This window comes from Rutilus rutilus, assembly GCF_951802725.1.
Source record: "Rutilus rutilus genome assembly, chromosome: 1".
Lineage (NCBI taxonomy): Eukaryota > Metazoa > Chordata > Actinopteri > Cypriniformes > Leuciscidae > Rutilus > Rutilus rutilus.
The window spans coordinates 34,314,313-34,325,350 of record NC_140209.1 but is presented as its reverse complement, the minus strand read 5'-3'; the positions used below and the strand labels follow the sequence as shown (position 1 = coordinate 34,325,350).

The 11,038-nt window shown below is 36.7% G+C and overlaps 2 long non-coding RNA genes across 2 annotated transcripts; one reads left to right on the top strand and one right to left on the bottom strand.

Annotated features, from left to right (window-relative positions):
• The first annotated feature begins 1,927 nt into the window (after nucleotides 1-1,927).
• LOC311289170 lies at nucleotides 1,928-5,245 on the top strand. Its single transcript, XR_014627070.1, has 5 exons — nucleotides 1,928-2,044; nucleotides 2,784-2,853; nucleotides 3,508-3,630; nucleotides 3,785-3,900; nucleotides 4,824-5,245. It is a non-coding gene; the product is annotated as an uncharacterized lncRNA (long non-coding RNA).
• Nucleotides 5,246-6,786: 1,541 nt separating this feature from the next.
• LOC311290451 lies at nucleotides 6,787-10,486 on the bottom strand. The gene is made up of 3 exons (XR_014627385.1): nucleotides 9,063-10,486; nucleotides 8,222-8,323; nucleotides 6,787-7,628 (listed from the first exon to the last, which is right to left on the bottom strand). It is a non-coding gene; the product is annotated as an uncharacterized lncRNA (long non-coding RNA).
• Nucleotides 10,487-11,038: the final 552 nt, after the last annotated feature.

Genomic DNA, 11,038 nt, shown 5'->3' with positions numbered 1-11,038 from the left:
TACAAATCATAAACACTGGTAATATAACGATTAAAAAAAAAAGTCACATGTGAAAAAATATCATCAGAGAACACATAACGTTAGCTTGAACTTACTGATGACAGGTCAGAGTCAAGGGATGGTAGCTTGGATATAAGGTCGTCTAAATGCGAATTCCTCTGCATTTCTTGTATTTGGCTGGGCAGGTGCGTAGTTTTTCATTCAAAATACTGTAGTAAACAGCAGCTGCTGTTGACTCTGAATGCGGTCTGACATCCAGACGCCAACGAACTAAACTGTAACGTTATTAGTTGTCATGGTGAACGCACGCGCTGCAGACCAGTGGCGAAGCTACGAGTTGGCCTGGTTTATGAGATGCATATCACATATGCTTGTCAAAAAGAAACGTTGAATGTGATTCGTCAGTTTCTGTTAGTGTCGTCCACAAAGTTATCTTTATGACACAAGGTTGTTGTAATAGTAACGGCGGTAAAGTTGGCTTAACGTTAGACATTAAATTTCAAACCATTATTTTGCGCGTTTGTGGGGTTGAATTTGCAAATGGTGAATATCAAGATCCTTTAAAAAAAGCCTAAACTGGATGTCCAATTGTACTGCTGCAAGAAACCAATCTAGCAATGAATCCGGGCGAATCCTTTAACAGGATTCCGTGAAATGTCCACGGGCCCTTAACTCAAAATCCGTGGAGCCATCACGGAATCGCCCCAAATTCCGTGATGCTGCCACGGATATTACTCCAATGCAAGTCAATGACACTGACCTTCCGTGGTCCACACACGGATACCCGTTTCAATGACGGAGTACAGATCTCACTCAACGGACGTGCTTTCTCATTTGGAAACGCAACATTTGAAGTATTTGTTTCTTTTCCAACATTAAATGCCATAATGACGTTAACCTGACTGTTATTGTAGCTATTGCATTGTCCTGTCATCATAAAATTTCGGTTTGTTTCAGTTAGCCTAATCAAAGTCCCGTGATGACACAACGGACCTCAACAACCTGACCTCACTCATGGACGTTGTAATGTTGCTGGCTTGTTTAGGAATTTATAAGCTTTAGGTCGACTGTGTTGCAATGGCATATAATTAACTTGACATTTTGTCTCGTCCTGTCATCATAAAATCCAGTTTGATGGCGTTTTACACCTATTGCTCGCTTGGCTATAGTCAGATCTAAAATCTGTGACAGGAGCACGGAGTGAGTCTGTGGTGAGACCACGGATAACTCCAACGCGCAAGTCAATGACACTCATCTTCCGTGGTCCACACACGGATACCCGTTTCAATGACAGAGAACCTCACTCAACGGACGTGCTTTCTCATTTGGAAACACAACATTTTAAGTATTTATTTCTTTTCCAACACCAAATACCATAAAGACTTTAACCTCTCTGTTATTGTAGCTATATTGCATTGTCCTGCCATCATACAAATTCAGTCTGATTTTGTTAGCCTAACTGAAGTCCCGTGATGGCACCACGGACCTCAACAACCTGACCTCACTCACTGGATGTTGTAATGTTGCTCACTTGTTTAGACACTTGAAAGCTTTATGTCGACTGTGTTGCAATTTTGTCTTGTCCTGTCATCATAAAATCCAGTTTGATGGCGTTTTACACCTATTGCTTGCTTGGCTATAGTCAGATCTAAAATCTGTGATAGGAGCACGGATTGAGTCTGTGGTGAGACCACGGATAACTCCAACGTTCGTGATATGGTCACGTAATTTAATCTATTGATTCGTGCCACGGACACGTTTATTTCGTTATTTTTCGTCTTTCGTGATCACAGCTCGATTCTTTCTGCCTGTCGGCTGCAGGAGAGAAGCTGTTTAATCAACATTTATTCACGAGATCTTATCGTGGTTTATTTTTTTATTTTTTCATGTTATTATTTCGGTCTTATTGCCAGGGAAGCTGGATTGCTTTGCTGTTTATTTTTATTTTTTAAAATGATATTTTATCAGTAGGAAATCGCGCTGAAGAAGTCTCGTTCCGAACACATCGCGATATTTGGCATCAGTTCACGTGTGTCAGCTGTTGGTAAGTAGCCTAGTAAATACATACCTAAATACGCTGTCCTAATAATGTGTGATATAATGTCTTTTCTGTTTGTCGATATTAATCTGCCATTATATCTGCCATTTCCACGGAGACTTTGCTTCATTGCTTTCTAATTCAAAATAGGGTGATTAAACACTGCCTGTCACGTGACGTGCTATAGGCCTAGAATATCAGATTAAAAATAGTACAATTAGTTCCAAAGTTGTATTTGTAGTAGAAGCACAGTAAAAACAACACTTACCATGCTTTTACCACAGTAACATTAGTTTTGCTGTGATAAGTGTAGTAAAAAGACAGTAATCACAAAACTTACCATGCTTTTACCACACTATTGGTAGTTTTAATGTGATACTTATTGTAAATGCACAGTAACCACAACACTTACCATGCTTTTACCACAGTAACCCTAGTTTTACTGTGATAGGGTGTGGTAAAAGGACAGTAACCACAAAACTTACCATGCTTTAAACCTCAGTAACCTTAGTTTTACTGTGATTGGTGTAGTAAAGGACAGTAATAACAAAATTTACCATGCTTTTATCTCTGTATTGATAGTTTTAAAGTGATATTTGTTGTAAATGCATATTAACCACAACACTTGCCATGCTTTTAATGCTTTATAATGTAACATCCAATATTTGTAAGGTAAATCAGTACTTTTTCCTTTAAATAATCCTATATATTATACATAATGATATTTTATTTTCTCTTTTTTCAGCTGAAAAGACCAAAAGGACCTGGAAGTAAACGGAGGAGACGGAAAGCTGCAAAGGCAAATATTCACAATGGTATGTATGTGTTGGTTTTAACCCTAAATCAAACATTTTATCAAGCATTTGTTGTTTCTTAAAAAACCCATAGCCCAGTCAGTACAAACATAGTCTGAAAGTCTTAATAATTCACAAGATTTAACAAGTTGTCAAATTCGTATGATACTCGTACATATTTGTATACTCGTACACAATCCTGCAGCTTTTACTCCTAGTGCTGTCATTGGCTACTGCCTCAATTCCTGTACATATTTATCGCGATATTTGTAAATCAGTTGCGCCCCTTCTTGGAAAGTTTCCCCGTCTGTTTATGTTCCAGTGATACATGATGTCTCTCCACACCTCATAACCTACTGTACCTCTGTTTGCAAGAGTGGAAAAGCTTATCTGACTTGTCACATGACATCAGATACTCGGTTATTTTGTCATAATCAGATCAGTTACACTGCTGATAACTGTCCCGTTTGCATGTAAATCATTTTCATATGATTATTGCTTGCTATTAAAGACATGCTTTTATTCATAGAAATGCCCACATATCAGTGAACTTATAACATAAAAATGCTTTTAACATTTAATTATGCAACACTCTTTACAGAAAACATATCCTACAGTTATAAACTGACTATTTCCAAGTAATGTATTAAAATGACCTTCCTTTCTGTTTTGCAGGATTACTTAGTCCTTTTTAAAAAAGCTCTACCAATATCAAACTCAACAGCTCTTTTAAGAGCCAACCATTACAAGAGCTACTAGTGAGTCGCAGCGAATCTTGCCGTGATCAGCCCTTCCCAGGTGAAGTTTCTAGAATATTGCAATCAGTATTTACTCATCAAATGTTCTCTCCTGAATCATATGGTAAATTAACTTATTTAATACTGTCTTAATTTATGTTTCAGGAACAATAGTAATTGCACATAGAGTAAGTCGAGACTTTCTTGTTTTACAGCCGAGAAGGAAGACCAGTCCTTATATCAACGCAAGCTAATCGAATAAGTCCTTTGTTTCGGGTGAGGAAGGAACAGCTGGCGCCCAAAGAAGACAGAAAGCTGCGCGAGTCCATTGGTATGTCTTGTATTGAAACAATGCTGTAATATATAGTACATAATTTGATGTTGACAATTTTACATTGTACAGGTTATCACTACCAAAGGTTTTTGACCAAGTGAAGCTCTTGAAACAATTGACAGTAGAGTATGTTGTCTGGAAAGAAATCAAGCATCACTGGCAAAGGCTCAAAAGAGACCATGCCTTTCTTAAAAATCTTTTAAAATATGTTGCTGTTGATATGGGTAAAACTGTTTTTGTTCAGTACTTAGCTTATATTATGTGCTCCAATATTATATTTTATATATATATATATATATATATATATATATTGTAACATCTCTCAAAGAAGCCAGAGTTCAGTTCACTTGTTTATTCACCAAAAGCACAACGTGCCGGCATTAGAACACAGCAGGCGTGAATCGCCCAGAACAGAAAGACAAGAACTCCCTCCCCTCAAAAACTATAACCCCCCGGGCGTCCGCCCCTCTCTCCAGGCTGCCAACCAACAGCGCGCCCGGGGTTACACACAGCTGATTGACAGCTGCACAGCATTTTTCAGTCGCTACATTATATATATATATATATATATATATATATATAATACTTCAATGTGTATATTATATAATGTACTGACTGCTGCTTTGTAAATTTATGTAAGGAACAGGCAACTCTGGCCCTTTGCATTCTACTTTTTGAGGTTAATTAAGAGTTAACCTCCAACCCTAATCGAGCACATCTGAAAATTTTAACCAAAGTCTTCAGGTTTATTTCTAGACAATAGGCAGGAGGGTTTGTGGTCGGAGCTAAATCTGCAGGACAGTGGACGCTGAGGGCCAGAGTAAACCATCACTGCTTTAAATCATGCAGAACATAAGCTGATCTGACTATCCATTAAACAACTTCATTTGAATGGTTTCTGTTTTCTGTTTTACTTTCAGACCAGGACTGGAGAACGCCTGGCAATGGGATGTTGAGACTTCTTCCTCTGGCTGAGAAAAAGCTACACCACATCAGTGATCACATCTTCTGTTCTTCAACTGAACAAACTGTTTAGAACACGAACACGAACACGATAGAGGCATGTACAGGGAAGAACAAGAAACCAGTTTAGCTGTGATAATGAATCATTATTTTCCAACACAATATCAAATCTGTTTTCTGTAGGTGACTAAATATGATTCTCTGGCATTAATTTTATGGCTTCAGTAGCTGTGAATGGACTATTATGATGTTAATGTTTTTTTGAAGACACATTTTTATTTATCTTGAATCTCATTTGCCTTTATGCTACTTTATTAACTTTATGCTTTGTCCTCCAATAAAGTGTTGTTTAATAAAGTATGGTGACTATTGTGTATTGAAAGTGGTGTTTGGTACAGTAAATAGACATTTTTATTTGAGAAATTGTAATTTCTTATTTCTTTAGTTTAATTAATTAAAAAATAACTAGGCCTACATATAATTAATAACTTATAAATTACTACATATAATTAATGACCATGATTCTTTTACTTGGGACATAATTTTTTTTAGATCTGGTTAATGATATCTGGGACAACAATGCAACAAAAGTTGCACATACTTGCATGTATGCCAGTTTGCAGTGAAATAAAAGGAAGCTATGTGAATAACAAGAGGCTACAGTGGCTATCTTGCTATAAATACTTAACGCTTAATTGAAGATGATCCATGTTGATCATTCTAGTACATCTACTGCTTTTCGAATGAAAGCATATATCACTGATGTCAGGCATATAAGCAGCAATCAGAGGGGGTGAAAAGGAAATGTTGGCACTGTTTTTTTGTTGTTTTACTGAATGGTGCATTACCCTTGTGTAATAGTAATAGTGTGTGTAGATCTGTGTAGATTGTATGGCCCAGCAATGGCCCCCAGAAGAGCAAACAAATGCACATTTCAAATGGCTGTAACTCAAAGTCCGGTTAGTGTATCAAAGAGAAAATCGGCAGGACGACTGCTTATGCTATGTATAATAAATAATGTTGGCCACAGTTTTCAGATATATATGGAAAGCTGGCATAAAGGTTATTTTTAAAGTGCTCACAGTAAAATATCAAATTTTAGCCTGTCCCTCATATATGTCATAAAGGTTTGCACAATGAAGATATCCAGTTGTCCATTAAATATATTATTTATTTAACATTTATTGTTTTATTACTAAACGTTTTATACTACATTACCCACATATCTCTGTCATTCTATCAATGGAACAGGAAAAACTGTCCTGTAGTTCATTGAAATGTGCAGACATGCTTAGGGTTAGGGTTAGGATCTCGGTAAAGGAGTAATTTCTCACATTATAGAGACACTTTATAGTTAGCTTAATGTATAACTAATGTAATAATAACACCAAACCATACTTTGTAAAATGAAGCGCCAGTTTATATGGGTTAAACGATTGTCCAATCACAGCGAGTTCTGCGATAAAGTCACAGCCAATAACAACCCAGCTGAACAGATGCGTCACACTTACATGCCCATTTATGGCAAATGATGACAGATCTCTTCTGGTTCTGGCTGCAGGGATAGATAAATATGTAATATTTAGGCTGTTAAACATGTATTATTTCTAATTAAATTATAAAGCTCATATTTAAAAACAAAAGACTCCTTTGTGTGGTAACCATCCAAAAACGAGGTCACATGATCAATGACACAAATTTGCTCATTTGATTAGACTGATGCATAAAAACATTTGAAAGATAAACTTTTTTCTAAGCAATGTCCTACAGCAGGGTAGTTTTGCAGTATTTTAATTAAAGATAATTGCATGTAGGCCTACTAAAGTGCTTCTAACATTTACAGTGTATGTATAGTCAAAGATATATAAATTATATTCAAATAAATTTAACAAAAGCACAATGAATGGACACAATTTTGAAAGCTTATTCCAATATTTAATGTCAAACTGTTTAAAGACAAATGTAGTGCCAAAACTACTGCACAACAGTATAAAAATCAGTTAATTAAAAATATCCAGATACAGGGGCAATCTATTATAGTGACACATACATTAACGTTAAAAAAATTGCTATGATGAAGTTATATATTTACAAACCAAAAGATGAGATTCAACTTTGTTATGTGAAAATACATTTGTTTCGTCGCTTTAAAGAACAAATAGGCAAAAACATAAGCGCAACATTTTACATTCTCAACTTTCATTCTATATCCTTGTGATTATTGGTCACTTTTATTGTAACTATGCAATGAATATGTCCTTTAGCAAAACACCTGATGTGCACTGACCCTTTTTTATAAAGGCATTAGGCAGAAATCAAGTACAGTTTATGAAGCTGAAAAGAGAAAACAAAATGCTTTAACAATATGGAAAAAGATAAATCACTATATTCAATATTGGTTCTGCATATATCAAAGAGATCCTGAGGAGGAGTGGGACTCCACATGAGGACTTTCAGAAACTGTGACAGAGCAAAGGGTGCACCTCGCTGGACACATCCTACACATGCCCAAACAACAACACCCAAACACAGTGATGAAGTGGACACCACCAGGAGGATGCAGGAGACAGGGAAGACCAAGGACGACACGGAGACAGATGTTTCACGAAGATCTGAAGAATGTCAGAGTCCCATGGGAAGATGTGAAGAACTTGGCCACGGATCGAATACGTTGGAGCCGGAGGACACTTGTTGCCCAATGTGCCCAGCACAGGACTTGATGATGACGTTGTGAGTTTATCCATAACTGTGGGATATGTTTTCTGTAAAGAGTGTTGCATAATTAAATGTCAAAAGCATTTTTATGTTATAAGTTCACTGATATGTGGGCATTTCTATGAATAAAAGTATGTCTTTAATAGCAAGCAATAATCATATGAACATGATTTACATGCAAACGGGACAGTTATCAGCAGTGTAACTGATCTGATTATGACAAAATAATCTAGTATCTGAAGTATCATGTATCACTGGAACATAAACAGACGGGGACCAATTTGCAATTAATATAAACTTTCTGACAGTGTGTGGGACTGTGGGACATCCGACAACTTTCCAAGAAGTGGGGCAACTGATTTACAAATATCGCGATAAATATGTACAGGAATTGAGGCAGTAGCCAATGACAGCACTAGGAGTAAAAGCTGCAGGATTGTACGAGTATACAAATATACATATTTGTATACTCGTACAATCGAGTATCATACGAATTTGACAACTTGTTAAATCTCGTAAATTATTAAAACTTGCAGACTATGTTTGTACTGGTTGGGCTATGGGTTTTGTGAGAAAAGTTTTAAGAAACAACAAATGCTTGATAAAATGTTTGATTTAGGGTTAAAACCAACACGTATACCATTGTGAATATTTGCCTTTGCAGCTTTCCGTCTCCTCCGTTTACTTCTCCTCAAACAATAATGGGCTGACTGAGTCCGAAAGGCCCTTTTGGTCTTTTCAGCTGTAAAAAGAGAAAAGAAAATATCATTATGTATAATATATAGGATTATTTAAAGGAAAAAGTACTGATTTACCTTACACATATTGGATGTTACATTATAAAGCATTAAAAGCATGGCAAGTGTTGTGGTTAATATGCATTTACAACAAATATCACTTTAAAACTATCAATACAGAGGTAAAAGCATGGTAAATTTTGTGATTACTGTCCTTTACTACACCAATCACAGTAAAACTAAGGTTACTGAGGTTTAAAGCATGGTAAGTTTTGTGGTTACTGTCCTTTTACCACACCCTATCACAGTAAAACTAGGGTTACTGTGGTAAAAGCATGGTAAGTGTTGTAGTTACTGTGCATTTACAATAAGTATCACATTAAAACTACCAATAGTGTGGTAAAAGCATGGTAAGTTTTGTGATTACTGTCTTTTTACTACACTTATCACAGCAAAACTAATGTTACTGTGGTAAAAGCATGGTAAGTGTTGTTTTTACTGTGCTTCTACTACAAATACAACTTTGGAACTAATTGTACTATTTTTAATCTGATATTCTAGGCCTATAGCACGTCACGTGACAGGCAGTGTTTAATCACCCTATTTTGAATTAGAAAGCAATGAAGCAAAGTCTCCGTGGAAATGGCAGATATAATGGCAGATTAATATCGACAAACAGAAAAGACATTATATCACACATTATTAGGACAGCGTATTTAGGTATGTATTTACTAGGCTACTTACCAACAGCTGACACACGTGAACTGATGCCAAATATCGCGATGTGTTCGGAACGAGACTTCTTCAGCGCGATTTCCTACTGATAAAATATCATTTTAAAAAATAAAAATAAACAGCAAAGCAATCCAGCTTCCCTGGCAATAAGACCGAAATAATAACATGAAAAAATAAAAAAATAAACCACGATAAGATCTCGTGAATAAATGTTGATTAAACAGCTTCTCTCCTGCAGCCGACAGGCAGAAAGAATCGAGCTGTGATCACGAAAGACGAAAAATAACGAAATAAACGTGTCCGTGGCACGAATCAATAGATTAAATTACGTGACCATATCACGAACGTTGGAGTTATCCGTGGTCTCACCACAGACTCAATCCGTGCTCCTATCACAGATTTTAGATCTGACTATAGCCAAGCAAGCAATAGGTGTAAAACGCCATCAAACTGGATTTTATGATGACAGGACAAGACAAAATTGCAACACAGTCGACATAAAGCTTTCAAGTGTCTAAACAAGTGAGCAACATTACAACATCCAGTGAGTGAGGTCAGGTTGTTGAGGTCCGTGGTGCCATCACGGGACTTCAGTTAGGCTAACAAAATCAGACTGAATTTGTATGATGGCAGGACAATGCAATATAGCTACAATAACAGAGAGGTTAAAGTCTTTATGGTATTTGGTGTTGGAAAAGAAATAAATACTTAAAATGTTGTGTTTCCAAATGAGAAAGCACGTCCGTTGAGTGAGGTTCTCTGTCATTGAAACGGGTATCCGTGTGTGGACCACGGAAGATGAGTGTCATTGACTTGCGCGTTGGAGTTATCCGTGGTCTCACCACAGACTCACTCCGTGCTCCTGTCACAGATTTTAGATCTGACTATAGCCAAGCGAGCAATAGGTGTAAAACGCCATCAAACTGGATTTTATGATGACAGGACGAGACAATATGTCAAGTTAATTATATGCCATTGCAACACAGTCGACCTAAAGCTTATAAATTCCTAAACAAGCCAGCAACATTACAACGTCCATGAGTGAGGTCAGGTTGTTGAGGTCCGTTGTGTCATCACGGGACTTTGATTAGGCTAACTGAAACAAACCGAAATTTTATGATGACAGGACAATGCAATAGCTACAATAACAGTCAGGTTAACGTCATTATGGCATTTAATGTTGGAAAAGAAACAAATACTTCAAATGTTGCGTTTCCAAATGAGAAAGCACGTCCGTTGAGTGAGATCTGTACTCCGTCATTGAAACGGGTATCCGTGTGTGGACCACGGAAGGTCAGTGTCATTGACTTGCATTGGAGTAATATCCGTGGCAGCATCACGGAATTTGGGGCGATTCCGTGATGGCTCCACGGATTTTGAGTTAAGGGCCCGTGGACATTTCACGGAATCCTGTGAGACCAGGTTGCTTTAACGCTAACTGACAGAGACACTTATGAATGTTTTGGTTCATCTCCACTTTTAACCAGAACTTCCGTCGTTTCAGATTAATATTGCAGGAGGAGGACGTGCAAAGGTAAGTACAAACATTTGCTCAATGTTTATAAATTATAAACATTAAATCATATAGGCTGCATGAGCCATTTTATTATGTTTGTCAGGCACAAATGATTATGATCGGTCATTCAAGTCAATGTTTTTAGATTACTTAAAAAAAGATATATATATTTAAGCAATTTCAGCAAGTTACTCGAGATTCAACTTAATTTTTTAAGTCAATTTTAAATATACAATTTTAATATGTTTAAATGACTTGTAGCTACAGCCAATTCGAGTATGCAAAGCAGCAACAGAACGTAAGTTTTAAGTTGAATAAGTGACCTTTTTATAGGTTATTTTATTTTATTTTATATAGGTTGTTGTTGTTTGCTGTTTTAAGACTTTGAACTTGAAACTGTTGCGTTATATTTTTCTTGGCAATTTGGCGTGCAGTTTTCACGCCCACCCCCATGAACATTTCTGGCCTG